The sequence below is a fragment of the Pezoporus flaviventris genome, unplaced genomic scaffold (assembly GCF_033815535.1).
Source record: "Pezoporus flaviventris isolate CSIRO_AGI_PZ_B2104156 unplaced genomic scaffold, CSIRO_AGI_Pfla_v1 ptg000023l, whole genome shotgun sequence".
Lineage (NCBI taxonomy): Eukaryota > Metazoa > Chordata > Aves > Psittaciformes > Psittacidae > Pezoporus > Pezoporus flaviventris.
This window is the reverse complement of record NW_026892571.1, coordinates 12888434-12910474: the sequence shown is the minus strand read 5'-3', so window position 1 is coordinate 12910474 and position 22041 is coordinate 12888434. Positions and strand designations below refer to the sequence as shown.

Here is a 22041-nt window from a genome sequence, read left to right as displayed (position 1 = left end):
GTTTAATTCCAAATAAGGCCTGTGCTATATTTTGACGCTGAGACGATGTGTTGGAAAAGTCTTTGTTCAGAAGCACTGCATTGATAGAACAGATCAACGTTTTGAGTTTTAGAAAAAGAAAGGTTTTCCCAATTTCTAAACTTGTGTCAAAATGTGTCTGGTTTCATTCCCAATTTTGCTGGCACTAAAATGTCACATTGCGCTGTAAACAGCATTTCATAAAGGACACAATGGTTTTAAGAGCTTATCCTTTTTGTAAAACAGCCACACATTATCATATTGGCCAACCAGTGAATGTAGTTGGTTTTCCTCTGAAGAGCATGCACATGGAGATGAAGCCAACCTACACATGTTAGATATTAGAAGAGCTCCAGGTTATTAACTATGGAGAACAAAAGGTTTCAGACGATCTTTCCATCTGTTTCTCCCTCCTGTGCCAGAGACACAGTGTAGCAGACCGTATCTTCACAGACATTTTCCAGGTGGAAAATGTGCATACAAAAAGCATGCGCATCAGCTCCTGTATCTCTTCCCCTAAGTATAATCTACTTCCATCACAGCTGAAGGAGCCATGCCCCCGAACAGCAGACATCCATAAAGCTGACAGAGTCTCATTCATGCTTTTACTCCCTAGTTGTTATTTCCTCAAAGGATGCTCAGTTTAGCAGAGTAGTTATGTAATCACTTATTAATTAAATATTCATTGACACTCCATGCCTGCCTGATTTTTGGAGTGGAAGAGGCATTACTGGCTCCAGACTTGCTTCAATAGATAGAAGGGTGGGCAAAATCCACTCTGGGTTGGGCTGTTGTTCAGTAAGATCTGCATGGCCATTTCATGGGCAAAGAGGGGTGAGGTGCCCTGGAAAAAGCTAAAGAATACACTATAAAAGTCTTGTTAGGCTTTTCTCAACGAAACAGCCCTTGTCATATGAATGGGAGGATATTGCTGGCTTTACCCGCCAAAAGAGAGCTGTAAGTTTCTTTTTTGTATCCGCAAAACTTGAGATTCACTGTGGTTTGTCTTGATTATTTCTGTCTGGGAAGGAAAAAAAGAAACGGTTTTGAACCTAATAAATAATCCTCTGGAATATGTATAAAAGATACATAAATGCCAGCATCTCCTCTGAAGATATATTTCAGTGTGTTAAAATCAACATATGTACACTGGGTGACTGCTTGGGAATATGCTTCCTAAACTAAAAACCAGCCAGGCAGGGCACCAGCATGCTATGCAAATGGTTGAAGAGCAGTGATCTGCCTTCATTGCAGGCTTAATTTATGAACTCGATTGATTAGATATTTTTATTGGCTAAATTACTGCATATCCTGTTTCTTCCTGTGTCAATAGATGTGTCTGAGGAGAGGGCAAAAAAAAATCAAGGACATATGACCCAAAGCCTAGCACCACTTCGCATGTGCAAATTGAATACTTGCAGATATCAATTTGAAACTGGTACCTCTTGCTGCTTTGTACCCAGAAGCAGTTGATCCTGGAAGAGATGAGACCAAAGGGGACACTGCATTTGAGAATGAAACCCTTTCCTAGGGTATCAGAAAGCATGGCATTGCTCTCTGCCACATGACAGGTCAGCCATGGAAGATGCTCCCAGTCCACTCTCCTGCTGCCTCCCTCATCATCACCGTTCCTGATACCCCAGATACCATCATTCCCAATGCCCCTTGTATTACCATTGCCTTCCCATGATCAGGTGCAGAGACACAGCACACAAAGCCAAGTGTTAGGGACTGGAGTGGTGTTCCTGAAAATGGTGTGAAATCATAGCAGAGATAAAAATGAGCAGACAAAAATGACACTATGCACAGCATGTCTTGAGCTTCATATTATTGGTCCCTGCTGTATCCTGGGTGCTGCCAGCAACATTTTCAGACCTGTTTGGAGGCCATACCTGAGTATCCTTCACCTGTAACTCTGCAGTCCCATAAAAAAGATCCTCTTCTTGGAGACTCTGATTGCACATAATTATATTTTTCCTATTCTAAATTGCAGGTTAGGGACTCCACCAGCTAATGCACCTGAGAATTGAGGATAATGATCTAAATTCTAATATCAAATTACAGGCACGTGATAATACCTAAAACCACCTTAATGTATAATAAGTTTAATGTTTAACACATACCAAGAAATACACTTAGCATTGTTAGATCAAACATAATAAAATTAAGCTATGGACTACTGAAATCATAGCAATTCAGCATCTTGTCATTGCAACACAGAAGAAGTGAAATTGGTATTTTAGCCCTAATTTTCAAAGCATCTCCAAAGCTGTGTCTATCATTATTGAGGCTTTTTGCCTGCATGCTTTTTTTGGACATCTGTTTATTTTTTCTCCCAAAACACAGATGTTTGCCCTGTATTGTATTCATATGAACAGACCAGCCAGAGAAGCATTCAGCTGCTTTGTGCATGCAAGTACAATCATTTTGCATATAAGGAAAGAAAAAAAAATGCCCCAAAACTGAGGAAAATGTCAATTGAAGTACTCACAAAAACCAAGAAAAGAATATGTGTAAACATGCATTCAGTGATAGATGCCTGATCTCTGAGATTTTGGCCCTTCAGTATGAGATTGATGTGGAACAGTTTCAGTTTTGACATTGTGTTTGACTCATCGCAGTCATCTTTGCAGGGAGGGAAAGCTGGTGTCTGGCTCAGCAGGCAGCAAAGTAAAGCAGCAGAGACTTGAGGATGTCTGGTATGTCTTCTTCGCACTACTGGCATTTGGGATTTCTATGCATAAGACTTTATTGGTCATATGTTGCCTTTTCCTTCACGTGCTTCTCTACCACATTTACTCTTCTTGAACCTTTCTGAGTCCAGCTCTACATGATACTCATTTGGCTTTAATATCAAGGGTGTTTTGAGAGGTGCAGGGATCTGTCAGATACTTGAGGAATAATCATGAAGAGGAACAGATGATAGCATAGGCTGCTGCATGCACACAGCAGGGTGAAGCAGGGCAAAACTTGGGGCTACATGTAGCATGGAGATTTAAGTAGCAGAGCTTAATTTTGAACTAATTATAAAATAATGGAATTTGATTTTCTATGCTCCTAATACTGCTCAAGTGAACAATAGAATCAAATTCCTTCACATCAGGCACACTGCAACCCCAAATATTTAAATAGAGTTGGAGTGTCACTGAGGGCTGAGCCTGACTACATAAATAAGCTCCAGCAATCCTCAGATACCCACAAAGGCGAACTCTGGGCATCACTTATACCGGCACAGAAGAGAACAGAATCAAGGCCTTTGTGTTCAGTAATTTTGGCACAGTAATGTATTCAGCTCTCAATCACCTAAGAATCAAAGCAATTAAGCATAGGTTTTCTGCAGTGCATCTTAATTGCAGTCTTCCTTGCAGATGATAGATGATCAAGCTCACTTGGCAATGCAGAGCACAAGACAAGGATGTCCGCCCCCTACCCAGCTACTGCCTCTTGGTTCAGAGCTCTCCTTCCTTGCAGAGCCAGCAGTTGGTGCCCAGGAACATGTACCCTTGACCGGTTTCCCATTCAGTGTCTTTGATCCCATTATTGGTACTGTATGACCTTGAAACACCCTTTATTTTTTATTTTTAAGTGGATTAGGAAAAAAGCTTCTTGGAGGGCTTAGAAGACTGTATGCTAAAGATGATTTCTGCAACCTGATATGGATTACCATAGTTACTCTGTCTGAGCATGGCAGCTTTCCAGCTCCTCTGCCAGGAATGATCTAAAAGCTTTTCTTTTATTGTGTCTTGAGGTGAGAGTCTGGCTGTAAAAAGCTTTCAGAATTCTAATTCTTTCCTCCAGTTTGTTGGCAGGGGGAGTCCAGCACTGCTCCATCTGATGTCTGATATCACTGATAACCTACAAATGATGCGTTTGGGATCTCTGATTGTGCATGTCCAATCACTTAGTTAATTGAGAGCACAGAGAGCTACAGCTCATGGCATTCTGATTATCTCTCCCATTTCTTATTCCACCGGCCTCTTTCCAGACATATTGTTTAAGGCTCATGTCACCTCTCCCTTCTTCATGAACGTGTGCATTTGTTGGGCCAGATCTGTAGTTAGCAAGAGCAGCAGAATGTAAAGGGCAGTCTCTTGAGTCTTGTTATCTTCTTATGCACAGTAATAGCACAGTCTGCATGCCATTCATGATTTTTATTTAATAGAGTTTCCTGGTGTGTATTTTAGGATTCATTTAAAAATACATCAGTGATGAGCAGGGTAGGAAGAAGAAACTGAGCCAAAAATTCCTTCTAAAACCAGACCAATAACTATCTTCTCTTGCCTGCAGCTGACATTTAGGAGTATTCTTAAATCACTTAAAATGGTTTTTAAAAATCACTTCCGAAAAAAGGAGTCTGAGGGAGAGCCTATTGGGTGAATTGCCTGATGCCAGCATGAGCTGGGTGAAAAAATCGAGTCCTAAGTTAATGTTGAATTAATGCTGATTAGTGATGAGAGTGAAACTGGAAATGGCAGACTCTGTGTGGAATATCAGCATTGCTCGTGGCACTTTTTTAATGATGAAAAATCCAGGTTACTTTATATAACACAAATTTCTTCCTTGGGGCTTTAACTGGGGCTTTGCAGTAGAGCTTGTCAGTACAGCATGGGCCACTGCTCTGACCACAGCTGGGGCAGGGAGTATTTTTCCCATTTTATGTCTTTATTTTTGAGGTTGAAAATCTGCCAGGAAACCTGCAGCCGAGGCTGGGATAGACCCATTTCTCCCAGTCTCAAATCAATTCTTTATCCATGAGACTCTTTATCCTGCTGTACTGTCTGGAAATGATAAATTATTGCTTTAGATAACAAATACATTCTGCTTCCTCCTCCCCACTGCTTTCCTCTTGTTCATAGCCCTGTCCTTTCCAGCTTCAATAGTTGGGTGAAAGCCTGTGCAAAATCCCAGGTCATAGTGAAATGTCAGCATGCAAAACCAGTCCAAAATGTCTGGATTGCTGATATAGAGATGCTGCACATTCATCCATCTCCCTCCTGAAATCAATAAGTGCTCTCAGCTCCTGTATGAGGGGGTCACAGCAGAGCCTTCAGTGGAAGTTTGTGCTCCAAACTCTGGTTTTGGCCAAGTGTCCTTAGAATCTAAGTGGTCTGCTCTTGAGGCTGCTCACTGCAGGGAGCACCAGACCTGGTTCAGCCGTTTACCAGATCCACCAAGCCCAGCACAGAAGACATTTCAAATGCCATGAATATTTTAAACAAGCCAAAATCAAGCCCATAAGCATCCTACTTTTCCAAAGCACGAGAACTGTAACCAAATGCAGACACAGGTAGTTTACTTAATTGAAATTAAGCCTTCTTTTCCATTTCCCTTCTTCTCCTTTTCCAGCAGCACCCCATTTAATGCCTGTGGCAAGATTCATCACCTGGAGGCTGTCTTTTTATGAGATTTGACAAAAGATCATTCAGGAGTCAATATTTTGCCAAAAGCTAAGCAATAAGTCTAGTGGCTTGCATATAATTACTCCTTTTCTTTTATGTCTTGATTTCCCCCCCCCTTCTTTTCATTGGGGTTTTGAGTTAACTGACAGCAGAGCAAATGAAGTGTGCTCATGAAGTATGAAGGCTTCGGTTTTGTACCTTGATTTCCTGCCTCAGCTTCATTTTGCATATCTGAGTAACAGCAGGAGCACTGAAAAGCCATTGGGTCTTTATGTGCAAAACATACAGCTCTCCACTGAACTCCTAAAGGTTTCATTATTATTTGATGAGGTAGGCAACAGCAGTTCTGGCAGGACAATATTAACTTGTTTAAAGGAGTACAGTGGGGAATGGGCAAAGGGAATGAGGTTCACAGATACTTTCAAAAAACATGGTGGATTTTGGTAGAAAGGGTGGATTTTGGTAAAAAGAACTGTTTGCCTTTGTGGATGAATCTTACATACAAACCAGGCACAAAAATCCTCTTGGCAGCTAGATCCCTTCCAAAATACAACCATCCTTCAGCCCATAAAGTTATGACTCTGGCTTTGTACTAATGTAGTTAAAGAGCAGATGTATCTGAGGCCCTAAATCATGTGCAGCTATAGCAGTGTGCTGCCAGGTGCATGCAGAAATGCCCCAAAGTCACATTTTTTCCTTTTTGGTAAAGTTATTTCTGAGCTTTTGCTTGTCTGTTTGCCTTAGGAGTGCTAGCGAGGCATTGTAAGCAGGGCAGATGTGAAGGGGTACTGAGAGGAACAGGGCACTGTGCCCCTGCGTTAGGCATGTGGTCCTATCAAAGCCCAGAAACCTTCCAAAAAGAAGCAAATCCAGTCCAGTCTCCCTGAAAGTAAGCAGCTGCCTTGTGAATGAGCTAATGCTCACTCGGTTGTATGAAATGTGTCTATCAATTTTAGAGAGAAGGTTGTTATGAGGAAGCATTTCCTAAAGACTCAAGCAGGCTAGCTAGCTTTGGGGTTGAGTAATTCAAAAGCTGATGTGAAAGTAAATTAGTAAGTAGTCTAAAAGACATGGGTTTATGACAAAATTTATCAAAGAAACCTAATTTTCACTCTCTGATTATATTACATGTCTAGTTGACGAAAAACAATTGTCTAAATTCAGTGCATTTAGACTTTTGTAAAGTGTTTGCCTTGACACTGAATAGCATGCTGATTAAACATTAGCACTATTCGGTAACATTAGAATATACATTAAATGGATAACGAAGTGCCCAACAGAGTTCAACAGGTGGCTGTCAATGAGGAATCAGGGCTGCATGGACCTGTGGTTTCTGGGGCACATAGGGTTAAGTGTAAGCGTCAGAGCTGTCTGTTGTTTGTATCAATGGTCTGTAGCAAAAACACAAGATGAATATTTTTTTGCAAAGCACAGGGATCAAGGAAAGGAAACTGGCACTGGGGAAGCTGAATCTTTTGGTAAAGAGGATGGGGATCCATCAAGCTGCGTGTTGGTCTATGCAAGGGCAGAGCTCTGCACACAGGAGTGTAGGTAGCGCTCAAGGGATGAAGGGAACAGTGCACTGGAAAGCCTCTGTGCATTGATCCCACTGTGATGACTTGACAAAAGGAATTTATGTGGCCTTTAAATATATAAACATGAGAGTAGTGAATAACAGGAAAAGAGGTTATTTTACTTTTACATGCAGCATCACCAAAACCAGGTCTCAAACAGCAAAATGTTATGTTCAGTTTTCTGCTTTATCATGGCTCCAGAGTAAGACTTGCTGCTTTCCTCCACTATTGACTTTCTTGGGACTTATGGCTCTGTTCGATTAGAAATAGCTGGGTAAAATACAGTGGTTTGTTGTAAGGTCAAGTGGAGATCTAATGAATCTTTCTGGCCTTCGATTTGGGGAAACTGTAACTGCATACGAACTCACTGGTATTAAAAATGTTCTTACCTGATTTCAAAAGGAAAAACCCTACCAGTGTTATTAGCTTCCTCATGTGCAACAGTTGTTGCTCATACATTTTTAATGTTTTAATCTGGAAAGCTCATTGACATTTTGTTTTGAAACACACGGTGCAGCTCAGCAGTGGAGTACATGTGTTCCCACAGCTGCACCATCTGGGGCAGGGAGAGGGACCAGGCTGCATGGGAGGCCGCAGAGGCTTGGAAGGCTTTCTTCAAGTGCCTGAGCTGCACCACTACCATCAACATGGTTTGTGCTGAACCAATGTCAGTGCTGTCTTGGGCTGCTCCAGCACAGCTGGGGCTCTGCTCTCTGCTCAGAAATATCAGCAGCGACAGGTTAAGGTATGATAGAAGGAAGAGATTTATGATGCAATCCTGATTCCAGTATAAAGCTTTAAAGATTTAGAGGCAAAAGGAACAGCTACAGTTATGAAAAATGTCAAGAAATGTTTCCCATTAGGGAGCAGAGGATGAATTCACCATGGCTTGTCCCAGCATGTTTGCTGTCTTACCCACGCTGTAGTGCTCCACTTCTGACATTAAAACATTCACTTTGTGTGGAGTCTGTGGACAGGAGTGAACATCTCATGCTCTGCAGCCATTAACCTGCTCTTTGTCAACCCCCCCCGCTTTGGATACAAATTCTGCAGTGCTCTTGCTCCCAAAACCTTGCCAGGCATGGATTGCTGCCGTCTTGCGGTCAAGCTCTCCTCAGGCACAGACCTAGCTGAGTTTTGGCTCCAGCCTCAGTGTAGGGTAGACTTTATAGATTTCCCCTCATACTGTTACTGTAATGACTTACCCATTTCTAGCAACTAAACCTCAAATGCACCTGCATGTCACATAGCTGGCAGTGACCTTAGGGACCTCAGTTACTGCAATTGTGGGCAGCAGGCACAAAGCTCCAAGGCCAGTGCCTCTAAGTGGGAAGGAGGGAGTGTTGCAGGGGAGCCTTTAAATTCCAGAGCAAAACTATAATGAGCTGTAATCGTACCCAGAGTAACTTCACTGCTATAATTCTCAGCAGGAAAACAATTACATTGCAGCAGTCTAACCAGACAGACATGCTGTAAATACAAAACATCCTTTGGAAATATATGCTCTGTATTCTAAATATGTTTAGAATTAAGGCAAACAATTCTTTGCTAATTAGAATTCAAGGCAGACATGCCGAGGGGTTTGGCCATTTTTTTCCCTTTCTGCTTCTACTTTTTCATTTAGCATACACATATAAAGGTGCTGTGTTAGTTAATAACGGCATGCTCGGGCTGTTGTCAGAGGGATGGCAGGGGAGAACTGATCCTTGTGCTCAGTTGATGACTCTCCCCATTGCAGCTGGTTGTTTCTGTCCTCTGAGATGAAAGCTGGTGTGAAAAGGGGATTTGGGGTAGGTTTTGGCACCGGAGAGGACAGCAGGACTGCTGATGCACAAAGCCAGATCTGCTGCTGGTGCTTCAGAGACGCGGCAGCTCTGCTGAGCTCGAAGGCTACAGCTGATGCAGTACCCTCAGTGTGTTCTGGTCACTAGGGGGGAATAGAGGACCGCAGTGTGGGTCATTGGCATGCTTCTTGTGAAAGCGGCAAGTGCTCCAGGGTCTGTCTGCCTGAAATCCTGCTGCTTCTGCTACAGCAGAAACCTGGGGAAGCAGCTGGATACAGAACGGAAAGGATATGTTGCTTTCTTTTTTCATACCTTTATTTGGTGGAGGAGACCCTGGTTTGGGGCGTGTTGCCTTTCCTTTCCCCCATACAATCAGGATTTGGCAGGTTGTCATTTTAAGTGGTGAGATGCTGACTTTCCAGGGGGTATTTAAATTGCTAGGCTTGAAATACGTTTCTGAACTCTGTTCAGAGACGCTAGAACATATGTAAGTGCAGTGTTTTAGGAGCTTCATTCATCTTTTGAGGGGTTTCATGCAGCGTCTGTCCCTAAGCTGCTCAAAGAAGAAAACTGTAGCTCTTTGCTGCTGCCTAGTGCAGCCCCTCTTGGACAAGGGGAACCATGCAGGCTGGGAGAGTTTCTTAGTTTCTACCATCCCTTGTCCAGTTTGACAGGAGAAGGAGAGAGGTGGGAAAAGAAGAACGAAACAAACAAAAATAAGGCTACAAAAAAAAGTGTTTGGACATCTACAGAGTTCTCTGGGAACAGAGGTATCACCTTTATATATGTATTTAAATCATTCTCCTGCAATAGATTCAATCTGATGGTTTTATAAACCTACAAGAAGTTTTTCATTATCCATTGAATACTTAAGCTGGTTTTCTGTGGGGGAAGATAGACGTTTATGTGGTTATATCAGTCAGGGTATGGCTTCATCCGTTGCAGTGCCTAATGCTGATTCTGGCCATGACTGCTGAAATTCTAGCATCTTCTGTAAGCCTCCATGCTCTTCTCACTGGTGTTAGTGGATGCTTTACCATTGTCTTTAATAAGAGTGATTATGTTGTAGAATTTAAGGACAGTAGGGTGAGCTGAGGTTGAGTAGGATAAGTACCGGTACCCATCACAAATGGAAGTACTGCCCAAGGCAGAAGATCAGGAGAATGCCTTTCCTTAAAGACAGAAATAACCAAAAAAAGAAAAAGAGAGAGAAAGGAAATGAATAAAAAAGAGATCTTCCAGAGGTCACAAAGCCAAACTTAGCAGCTCTTTACTGCAGCTCTCAGAACTTTACAAGTGCAGCCCATAACGATGAAATGCATGGCTTGGGGGGAAAGCTAAATCAGGCTCCTAGCACAGACCAAAAGGTTGTTCTACAAATATGTTTGTCACTGCAAGCAATGGCTGTGAAGCCAACAAAGAGGAGTACAGCTAATGTTTAACTGCCACTGTACAGCCACTAAGGTACTTCTGCCTCTTGCCTGGAAGCTTATATACGGAACAGGTTTCTCTTCTCTTTGCTAGCATGTTATAAACATCAGTTTCCCACACATATGCCCCTTTTCCACACTGCGTCTTTCTTACTGTGGGAGTAGGGAAGACAGTTTCAGGATGGAGCTCTAGATTTATAATCACTGAATTCCCATTCATGTTTTCAGTGAAAACACTAGTTTGCATGCATCAGAGCAGCAGCTTGCAAGAGTATAATCACATTGTTTGTGTGTAAAAGTGCAGATATGTATATACACAGGTATACATGCCACAGATGCAAGCAAGCATCATTCTGCTGTACCTCTTTAGAGCTTTTGGTCTGAAGAGAACATGGATTTTCCTGCACATTTGTCTTCTTTACACTGTCCTGTAAAGACAGTGCACTGATTTGATTTGCTTAGAGTAACAGGAAGACGCAAGCAACACATAGGGTATGAAGGAAAATAAGCAATTGTCTTTATGTTTTGTCTATATATATACCATTAGCTTCACACCAAACATGACTCACTGGCAGCAGGTGTCCTGCTGTTATGTTAGGCAGTTTAGTAATGACTCAGAGGGGGCTGCTCTCCCTATATGGCATCCCCCAGGGAAGCTAAAAATAGTTCAGAGACTTCCAGCAAAGTATTTGTGGGCTTTGAACGAAGTCTGCTTCTGAAGGTAAGAATCAGAGCTGAGCTGTTTAATCTGCCAGTCCTCCTTCTTGATTTCTTGTTTTTTTCCTCTATGAAGCTTGCCTTGGCAGTTGATCGGCAAATGTTATCTGGCACAAGGCTGGGAGTTTGGAATTAAAAGCAGTTGCTTTCTGCGTTTGTGGAAACAGGGTGGGGATTGACCAGTTAAAAGAAATCAGTGTAGCAGAGAGCATTTGCAGCTGAGGCAGAGACAACAGAGGAATGTGTCTCAGTCAGAAACAGTTGCTTTTTTCTTTTTTCCTTTTTTTTTTTTTTTCCTTTCTCAGTTGCTGGAGAATCTGAACCGCATATGAGCAATCACAGCATGTGACTCTGCTCTGAGTAGCAGGAAAGCTATTGCTGGCAGTTACACCCACCATGAAACAAGTCCAGTAAGCAAAGTACTCTGCAAAGTTATTGTGGCAGCAGAATATGAAAACACAGGGACTGTTTGTATTTCTGAGATATGTGCAAATTGGGGTGCTACGTGTGCTCCATGGAAGTGTGGCTAGGGGGACTTTCCAGCCTTGCTGGTAAATATCTGTATATCAAACACACTGATAGGCAGACTACTGCCTACAAGAAACATATACTGTTTCAGATGAAACCTGTGCAGAATAATTACATATATGTGTGTGTATCTGTGTGCATTCACATATGCATGTATGCAGGGAGGCTGCGAGTTGCTGGGCTGTAGACAAGCCCCCCAAGCCTTGCACTGAGGCAAGTTCCTATATGGATTTGCACTGCACAGAAATGGAGATGTAAGGGCTGAGTCGCACTTCTGACAAATGAGATACAAGGGCTGCTCGTTACACCAGAATAACCTCACGGGCCATGATGGATTTCCTCTGATTTGTCAAGTGGCACCACCAATATTGATAACAAGTGACTTTGGTGTTGTGGAAACCATATAAAAATCTGACAGCCTCGCACAGGGAATCTCTGATGACAGCAGTGTGTGTAGTACACCTGCATGGGCCTCTTCACCGAAAGCCGCCACCCCTGACTCTGAGCCCTAGGGGATAAGGAATTTCTATGTGTGTCCCCTTCTCTGCCCTCCTTTAGTGCCAGTTTTGGCAAATGAGTTCCAGAGGGGTGAGCATGTCCGGGGGCCTGGCTGTGGAGGTGATGCAAGTGTGTGATCATCGCAGGGCTCCCACTGCGTGAGCTCCAGCTATAGGTGTTGGAGCCCATCAGTGGCATGCCTTGGATACCTGGGCTGCTCCTTGAATTGGTATCAATCCCCAGCTGGGCCAGTAACTCCCTCAGCTGGAATGGGAAGGAAGGTGACCAGCAAAACAGCACAAGCTGTCTAATTTTAGCTCCCTGCTGTTGGGCCAGCTTCTGCTAACAACAGTGTCAATGACAAAACCAACATTAATTTGAGTGGGAAAAGGACTGAACCCAAATTAATATATGCTGGCCTGTGTAATTATCTTTATTGGCTGATGGGGAAGGAAGACCTTACTCACTCAATGCATTTCTATGGCTGCCTGGCTGTGCTCCAGCGATGTACCAGCCTGTGAACAGACGGGCTGGAAGAGGGGGACGGGAGTGCTATATCCCTTCATGAGGGGCAGTAATTCACTGTCATCCCCATATGATTAAATCCTGCTTATTTCAAACAGGCAGGTAATGGAGAAACTCCCACAAATATGGTGGGTAGGATTTAGCTCCAGGTGCTTGTGGAAAACTTTCCCTATTGAGTCCAAAGTTCAAAATCCTAATCCCTGTGAATGGCCATAGAGGAGAGCATGTTGATTTTAGCAGGTGTTAAACACTGCCTTTCTAGACTGGTAAAAAGAGTGAAGATTGAAGAAAATGGCAATATACTCAGGAGCACAAGGTGACAGGTCAGCTTCACTAAGTGCTAGGGATGGACACAGACTAAAGAGAAATCCTATTTGGCAGCACAGAGAATCTGCTGGGCTTGGCAGCCTGAAGCCTACTCTACGATAATTGTTTTCTTCTTCAGTAAACCAATGTATTGATTAGGATAAGCAAAAAGGATCAGTCCCTATGGAGCTCTGCAAGGCACTTTACCACTTTGCTTAGTTCAGATGGTCATGGTTGATAATTCCCATGTTTTTCCTCTGCTGAGGAATTTAGGGGTTTTTCCTCTTTCTGAAAACAAATTGCCACATGTGATTTCATACGCTCACACTTACATATTTGTGGGGAGTCCCAAAATCTAATTTCCATTGTGCCAACTCCTGTTTAGCACAGACTTAATTTTGCAACTTTTAAATAATTTCTCATGACAAAACAATATTGTGGGATATTGAAACAAAGCAGACACTTTAATAGAAGCATGCTGAAAGCATTCTGCCAGGAAGCACACACCAGTGTTATCTTAGTGATAGCTCAATGACTGGTTAAAGCAGTGCAGGTCCAAGATGGCACAGAGATGTGGAGTTGTTCCTGACCCTTGTGTGGATTCTCCAATGCTCTTGAATCTCCCTTTTTTACTATGAGGCAGTACACAGATAATCTGCAATTGAGAGGATTCTCTAGCTTGTTTTCTGCTCTTAATAATAATCCATGGCAAGGATATCAAGATGCAAACCATGCCGGGCAAGCTAATAGGAAAGAGGCCACCATCAGTAGATGCTGTCAGTAATCTTCCTGCAAAGACTATAGTGATTCTTTGGGCTGGTCTTCTTTAGCTGGCCATCTGCTTTGCATTCCCTGGTGGTGCTTCAGTTTGGATCTCCGGTTTGTTTGTCATTTCAGTCTCCCACTTTATTATTTCCAGAGCCAAGTGAACCGCTGCCAACACCAATGCAGTGAGATTGCATTGTGAGCTTTGCGACATGGTATACTTTCCTCTTTATCTTGAAGCCTCAGCTCCTGGAATTAGTTGATTTTGTTAGAATCCCAGCATTCATTTAAAAGGAAAAAAATAAGTAGATCTCTGCTCCTCATGAACTAAGGAAAAAGCTTGAAAAAGAGGGATTCCTGCAGACTTAGCAATCACAAGCCAAATAAAAAGAGGCTTTTTTTTTTTTCTCCCCCCCCCCCCCCATCCCAACATCAGGCTGTTTTACAGACAATCTTCCTATTTCTGAGTCTCTCCCAGTTTTTGAGTGCTGGGTGCTGGCAAACCTGAGCGGCAGCTGTTCATTTCTAAAGGCAGGGAAAATAAGTAGTCATCTCTAACAGGAAAAGTTATTTTATATTTGCCTGGGTTGCCTTCCTCTCTGCCCCTGCAGTGCACTCCTGCCTGTGGTCAGCACGGCATTGGGAGCCCATTGCAGTAGCTCAGAGAGCAGCTCACATCCCACTAAGTCCCAGTGAGAAACGGGAGGGCAAGATGTTGTGTTACCAGAACTGTGATTCCCTTGAGGTCAGGAACGGCAGCTGCTGCTGTCACTAACCCATAACTTTAAATAATCTTAGCTATGGATGTATGTCATTTCTGTGCTCATGGCTCATCTGAAATGTCATTAGGGCTTGCCCAGTTCTGGGGTGGAGGCTGTCACTCTTTTCCCAGCGTGGGGATGTATTTGTGATGCAATTACTAGAGCTATGAAGGGCCCATCATTTCTGTATCAGTTTGCCTAGAATACTCTTTTCTTACTTTGATTTTTCTGTGGGAAAAGAGATGACGCTTAAGACTGATTTTAACAAAATATGTTTGTTGGTCTGGATTTTTCATCACTCTGGGCTGGGGCCTTAGGGAAACATATTTGCTTTTATTGCTTTTTTCTGGTAACTAAATGGAATTAGCATTCCCTGCCATTGCTGGCCAACTGGATCCAGTGCAAGTCAGTGCAAACGAAGGACAACAACTGTCATGAATCTGCAGCAGGAAAGTATTAAAAATTAAAAGAACAACAAAAAAGAACATGAACAGCCACAGGTCACATTTGTTGCTGGCCTGACGATGGAACTGATGATGCTTGATACTTCCCAGTTTTGCTGATGTGGTTTTATTTTCTTTTGGTCTGTCACATTTCTTCAGTACTTTCACTGTTATTTGTAGCTGGAGATGACAGGAACACAAACATTTTCCGTGTAACCTACAGCACGTGGAAGGAGTGCGTTGTACAGAGGCACCTGGATAGGGCATTCATTCATGCCCTTTCCACATACTGTTAAAAAGCACTCGCTGTCATTCACAGGCTTTTTAGATGGGCAAGAAAACCACCAGGCCTTCAAACTTTGTGATGCTGACGTGGAAGAAAGAAATGTCTTTCTAGTTAATTAGGTTTTTTTTTTTATACTTAATTTTATCTGGTGCTGTTCTATTGATACTGAGGTTCCCTGGCACAGTAGCAACTCATCAGTCACAGAGTATCAAGAGTTAGTTGGGGACTTCTAAACTTCTGTAAGAATTCTGCCAACAATTAACTTTATAGTCCTGTAGTAGCAACTCAATGAAATTGACAGAAGCAGCCCCTCTGATTTGTGTATCCATGCTTCTGTTGTCATTGCTCCGCAGGTCATCTGTAGTCATTCTTCTTCCTCAGAAAAGTCCTTAACCTGGAAAGAGGGAAGAAGATGTGAAACAGGAGAACATCTTCAGCTTAGGTTTTGTTTTTCAACTGTGCCCCTCGTTTAACGCTATTTAGTTGGGAACTGATTTTACAAATCTCCATGAACCAAACCTGGCATTTCACTGGAATTTTAAGGGAAGCAAGGAGTCTGGGCTCACAGAGAGGAGGGAAGAGCAGCAAGTGGGCATGTGATGGAGAAGTTCTTCATGAATACAAGTATGAGCTGTCCTGGTAACCAGTAGCTACTGAGTATATTGAAAATTCTTTCAGTTTTCTACCTTGATTCTTAGCTCAGGAATAAAATGTGTAGGGAAAGCACTCATTGCCATCTGGTAAAACCAAAGCATTTGCATATAGTGGCAAAACAACCAACTTTTTAAGGTAGAAAAAACATTTCCACTGATCTGATTCCCAACACATGAAACTCAAAGCGAAAATGAGCTGTCTTGCTGCTGAAGCCTTTGTGCCCCACGCAGGGTAGCTAAGTACCAGGATGATGCTTGGCAGGTTGGGCACTCAGGGGCCAAATGGACCAAAAGGATGGAGTCTTGAGGGTGTCAGTGGAGCCAAAAGCAGGGGGAGCTGCTCAGGGTGAAATGAACACTAAACCTTGCTTCCTTTATTTTTATTGGATCCTTTGGAAAAACCACACTGATTTATCTTGAGGGCAGCAGGGAAGGATGTCCTGGAAGTGCTGTCCTGTGCCAGCTGTGCTCGGGTCTGCTCGGATCCCAGAGGGTGCGTGTGCTGCACATTGAGGCTACTGCGGGCTGTTTTCCCCGGGGCCACCTTCTTGGAGAAAAGGGACACTCGGCAGCTGGACGCAGTCTCCTTTGCTAAAAGGCTTCGGTAGGGAGATGGATGGGGAAAATGGGGAGGAGAAAAAACATACAAAAAGGAGGAAGGGAGAAGAAATGTGGGGAAAACGGGGAGATCGTGAGAGAAGGGAGGCGCTGAATAAGGGGATGGGAAAATGTGAGGAATGGCGAGAAGAAGAGAAATGAGGAAAAGGGGGGAGAAAGAAGAAAAGTGGGTGAAAGCAAAAAGGCATTGAGGGAAAGAAACCCCAAAAGACGTGGGGAGCGCGAAGCCGCTCCCGCTGCGATCACCCGGGGCCGGTGCGGCGGGGCCGGGCGGGGCGGGATGGGGCGGGCACAGCCGGTCCCAATCCCGCCCCCTTTCCCCTCCCTGCCGTTCCCCCCACCCGGCGGGGCCGGGGCGCCGCGGCCGCGTGTCGGTGTCGGAGGCGGCGCGGCTCTGCGATGCGGCGTGAGGCAGCGCCGCGCCCCCGCTGCCGGAGGAGCCGCTCTGCCGCCGGCCCCGCGCTCCCGCCGGCAATGATCTCCTGAGGGGCCGCGCCCGCCCCGCCGCACGGGTGAGTGCCGCGGCTCGCCCGGAGCCGCTCCCGCACTTGGCGGAGTTTCGGGGTCCGAGAGGCGCTGCCCTCCGCGGGGGAGCCGCGGCCCTTCGGGGTGGCTCCGGGTGTGCGTTCCCGATGCGGAAAGTGGCTCTGTGCAGCGGGAGGACCCTGCCCCGCGCTCCGGATGGCTCGGCCGAGCTTTGCCCGGAGGGATGCGCGGTGTATGGTGGTGGTGGGGGGGGGTGATGGGGCTCCCGCGGGGAAGGGACTTGTGGAAGTGACCCGGGGGTGCGCGGCAGGAGCGGGCTGGCGGGCTGAGTGTTCAGAGAGTGCTGTGGAGAGAGGATTCGGCGCTTCGGGAGCAGCCGGTGAACGCAGGCAGAGATGTGGCTGAATCGGGGAGAAAACGCGGTACGAGCATCCGGCTGGGCTGTGGGGTCACCGGGCGGGTACCGAGGGGACAGCCAACAGGTGCCTGGGGAGTCTCCCTGGCTCGGCCGTTGCCGTCATTGCTCCGGGAGGTGCGAACTTCAGGATACGAGAGGCTGCCCGCATGGGAGGGTAAAGCCCAGGTGTGCCCTGCATTGATTACTGGGTTGTGTTTTTTTTTCCGGCTGGGAAAATGTATCCGGTAACAAAAACTTTCTAAGAGCAGTAATGGATTCTCAACGCGGAGCTCCTTTCCCGAAGTGTTACGGAATTTTCACAGGCTTGTTTGTTGTATTGACAGCACATTTAATGTTCTGGTGGTCGTCTCGGGGAGTAGCTAATACTACAGCGGATAGGGTTTGGTCTGCCAGCAGTAAGAATGTTCATTGAACTGCCTTTGCTTTAGCGTTTGTAAATTTCATGTATAATGCATACAAAGCAAAAAAATCAGCTAGAAATATACATCAACCTATGAAAAGGTATGAAGCCCGTGGCCGCAAGTACTTCTTGTTAAGTCAACTTTCAAAGCAGCTTCTCTCTAGACAGCAGTTCTCATTTTTCAAGGGGAGAGAGGATGGGTGAAATTGAATTGTCCAAATTAAGTCAAAATGAATCGCTTAATATTCAGAGGGGTTGATAAATGAACCATTAAATCAACACTTCCATAGTGTCTCATTGGAAAGGAAAATGAACAACCCTCAGTTGTGTGCTGGGCAGAACAGGTCAGCCGGCGCCGTTCCGGCATCAGCGTGCTGAACGGAGTCCTCCTGCTGCCGATGGGTGTATTTGCTCCGTGACATTACACGGGGATGGGAGCAAGCTCTCCTGCTCTGTGCAGTGAGGAGTAGACTCTGCTATAAGTAACCATAATTGTCCCAGTTTCCTCTCAAAGGAGAGAAATCCTGGTTATGGTTATTAACATAATTCCATTGATTTCTCATGTTGATGTGTATCTGTTGAGAATCTGCTCTTGTATTTCGGAATACTTTTTCCAATTTTTTTTTTTTCCCTGAGGAAGAGCTATATTTTTGAATGCTAGTTTGAGGAAAAAAAAAATATACTGATAAATGGGGAAATGAGAGTCATCATTTTGAAACAAGCCAGATGAGGTGCCTTATAGTAAAATCCCTTTTGAGAGCAGAACCTCTCAGTAATACAGTACGTGAGCTCTGCTTGTGAACCCTCTAATTAGCATAGGTACAGCTCTTGCAGTATTCTGGAAAACTACCTTTGTCTTTGCCCCTTGAAGTCTTTGAAATACTTGTGCTGGAGTGGTGTGAGAACAACTGAGGATGTTGACTTTATCCTTATTGTGCCTTCTGGAAACTTCCAACACTTTGAAGCATTGTGGATCACATGCCCCTGATGTTTTTCATTTGCACCTTTTTGCTTTTGCAGTAACGTAGCAAGTTTTGCTGAAAGCTTTTAAAGCTTCAGGAGCGACAGCTCTTTTGTTTTTTGCATTCAAACTGAGTGTTACAAAGAGGAAATTATGGTGAGACTTGTATTTCTTAAATGCTCAGAGAAACAGATTATTCAGGCTCCAGCTGAAGGTGGGACTGTAAATCGACTCATGACTTGAGAAAGCTTCTTGCCTACATTTCATTCAGCCAATAGAATCTGTATGAAACCTTTAGACAGGCAGGGCCATTTATTCAGCTGTTTATAATTATATATAGAACTATGTTACATAAGGAGATCTGTTGCTCTTTATTTAAGGTGATGTGTGTGGACGCAATGTTTGTGTGTGTGGATCCCCCAGGTAATGGGTTATTAGGTGGGTGCATCAGAAGTTGTTTGAATGCATTGGGAGTTTTATGTCATGTATGATGAAGCAGATGGACACGTAGGTGTGCTTCCCTCATGGGAGAGGAGGTTGTGGATCTGGAAATGCCTTTAGATAGTGTCTGATGGTGGTGTTCATTCTCCAAGTGTTTTGCTGTTCTTAAGGGCCAGGGTAGCTGTGGGTGGTTTTGGGTACCAGCAGTGCCTGTTTAGACTAGCCTTTGCTTGCTTCTAATCATCCTCAAGAATAAAAGAAGTAAAAATGTTTCTCTGAAAACCTCCCATGCCTCATAAGGTTACCCTGCTGCTTCTATTTCCTCACTTTCTATTTTTCTTTGAAATCATAATGCATTTCTTTAGTCCTTTTGATAAAGACTTGAACTCGGGCTTGCTGGGAAGTGGTCACTATTCTGAGAAAGTGCTGGTATCTTATTGACTTATTTTGGGAATGATGGAAAAAAGTATAAAAGATTCACTTGCATTGATTAAAGCCTCCAGGGCAATCTTCTAACACTGCAGTTCTCTAGGTGAAAAATTAACTTTCTTCTTTGTCTACTCCTGCTTTTATTTCATTTGTGAGAATCCCAGGCGCTGTTATCAATTTACATCAAGTCTTTTAGGTGTGCTTGAAGTGGGAAGTAGCTTAGTCTAAAAGCTCACCCATACGATCACCCTTGGAGTCCATTTGTCTCCAGCCACCAGCAGATACACCTCGATGCCATTGGCCCCCCCCCGAACAGTAACAGAGGCAGGATTTGTGCCAGCCCATAGTCCCTCACCCGGGAAATGTTTCCTGAGTGATTGTATAAAAAATAATTAACAGCTACCTTGATGCTTTTCCGGAGGTTTTGGCAAGATAGCACTTTAGCTGCAGCTTAATGACGAACTTTGATTTATGAGGTAGCTGAAAGTGTTTCAATTTTTGGATATGGAGTGGAAGTGCAAGAGCTTTCTGCATTTCACCTGCAGCTTTCCAGCACGACGTGCAGCTAACAGCTTGTCTCTCATTGATTTTAATAAGAGATTTTTGCTGAATATGCCTGGAGTAGTTTGAAAACATATTGTTACTTTTTTTTTCTTGGGCAGTATGTTACTAAACACGGTAAAGAATTTTGCAATGCCTTTTGAAATAACTTTATACAAGTATAATTCATGTATCAGTGCATTTTCCCTGTGAATTCTGTGCTTTCTTTCCCTCTCAGCCATGCTCAATAGCAGTTCACCTGGATGTGGCTTCTATCTGACTTGTTTTGAAATGGTTCAGAAGTATCCCCTTGACATTGCTAGCCAACAGATCACACTTAAAATCTTACCATTCTGGTGTCAAGCCTTTTCCTACTTTATTTCTCTCACCTGCACCTTGATTTTTGACATATTTTTAGCTGCTATTCTGTTGAATTTGAGTACAGGCAGTGAAAATGGATTTGTTGGGGTGTTTTTTTTGTGGGGTTTATTTTCTCCTTTGAGAAATGGAGGATTTGGCTTTTCACTGGAGATGGAGCACTAGAGTGATTATCTCCTTCCCTTCTTAGTAAGGAGGGATTCTGGTACCTCCTAGGAGGTCAAAGCTTTATGAAATCTCAGCATCACCACTCAGTTTAGCCAGAGAATCTGATACAGACACTGGGGTTGTATTGTTGTTTTTTTTTTTTGGTAAGGTAATGATGGCTTTAAGAATCTGGTATTGCACAGAAACCTCCCTGAATCTAATGTGTAGGAAAGTGGTAAACGTGTAGCACTGGATTATGGTAATATTCCTGTTATGGCCCCTTTTTAGTCCCAAGGGAATGGTAGGGTTTGTCAGGTTGGAGAGCTACCATGAGTGCAGAAGAGCAGTTCTGGGACCATGTCCAGGGAGATGGCCGCTGCTGGGATGAGCTAAGATGTGCTAGGATCACCCCAGCACCTGGAATATTGGTGTAGTGTTTTTATCCATGCCTTGTATGGAAGACATGAACAGGCTCATTTCTTCTTTGGAAGCATGGCAGCTAGGCTAACCATTAAGTTAAAATCTCTCCTGCCTCCTCTGGAGGTTTGCCTGGTTTGTAGCTGTCATTGGCCATCGGCTGCTGTACTGGTTTTGATGCATGAGCAGGTACTTGTGCCATAGGAGCTTGTGCCAGCCCCGGTACAGCTCTGCATACCTGTGCTCAGCCCTGAGTTCTGCCACGGTGGGTGGGAACTACAGCCTGGCTTTTGATAGTCATTAATGTGCAGCTGAGCAGATCTCCATGCCTGGTTTTCCCCCTTTTTTTTTCTCGTGCTAGCCTGAGAAATAACGTTTGTTTCTTGCAGTAGTGCTGCGACTGAAAGGCTTCTTGCTGCAAGGCCGCTCCGTTATTCTCTGTAGTGCTTGGATTGCTCAGCAGAGGGAGAGCAGACCGTGTTCGCACAAGGCACCCAAAAATGCCAGCAGACACATCGCTCCGGCTGACTGTGAGGAAAGGAGTCCCAAAGCTACCTTCTCGCTGGGTTTTTTTTATCTCTTCCCTTCTTGTTTTGAAGCTCAGAGCCAAGCTGTGATTTTTCACCTCTTGATCAAAAATAGCTGCCTCAGTCTGTAGGTTAATGGACTATTTCAGGTGTCAGAGCAGGATAGAAAAGATGTGTCCAAATCCAAGAAGCAGAAAAATCTTGTGAATCCAACTCCTTTCTAAATATTCAGCAGCTAAATATTTAGGAAGAAATGCTGGAAGTTGGCCTGTAGTGACCGAGGCTTTACAGCATAGCCAGAGATAAACAAAAGAAGACAAATCCAAAGCCATACCCCTTGAAGTAGTTAAAATTCAAGCAGCAAGCAGTCCACGTGACTCATCTTCAGGCCAGATCTTTAGCTATCGTAAATCAGAGCAGCTCCGTTGGCTTTCCCGGCCCTGTGCCAGTTGTGTCACTCGCTGGAGGGCTGGCCTGCTATTTTTTGGGGGGAGGAAAGTTGGAGCAAAAGATTGTCACTGAGGTTGTTATTTAATTTGATATATTTTTTTTGAAGGTGAGAATGGTATTTGGTTAAAGAGTAAAATCTGTG

At 44.1% G+C, this 22041-nt stretch overlaps 1 protein-coding gene across 10 annotated transcripts in view; it reads left to right on the top strand.

Annotated features, from left to right (window-relative positions):
* Nucleotides 1–22041, top strand: part of SGCD (sarcoglycan delta) — a 376562-nt gene that overhangs the window by 39603 nt on the left and 314918 nt on the right. For 5 of the 10 annotated variants that reach the window (XM_061456836.1, XM_061456823.1, XM_061456837.1 and 2 more), the window contains exon 1: nt 16661–16817. The exons of 1 other annotated variant lie outside the window; for it this stretch is intronic. The gene's annotated coding sequence lies outside the window, so the exon portion shown is untranslated. Of the gene's footprint in view, nt 1–10887; nt 10927–16660; nt 16818–22041 lie in introns of those variants that run through there. 4 more of the 10 variants (XM_061456830.1, XM_061456825.1, XM_061456829.1 and 1 more) reach the window with 1 other exon arrangement.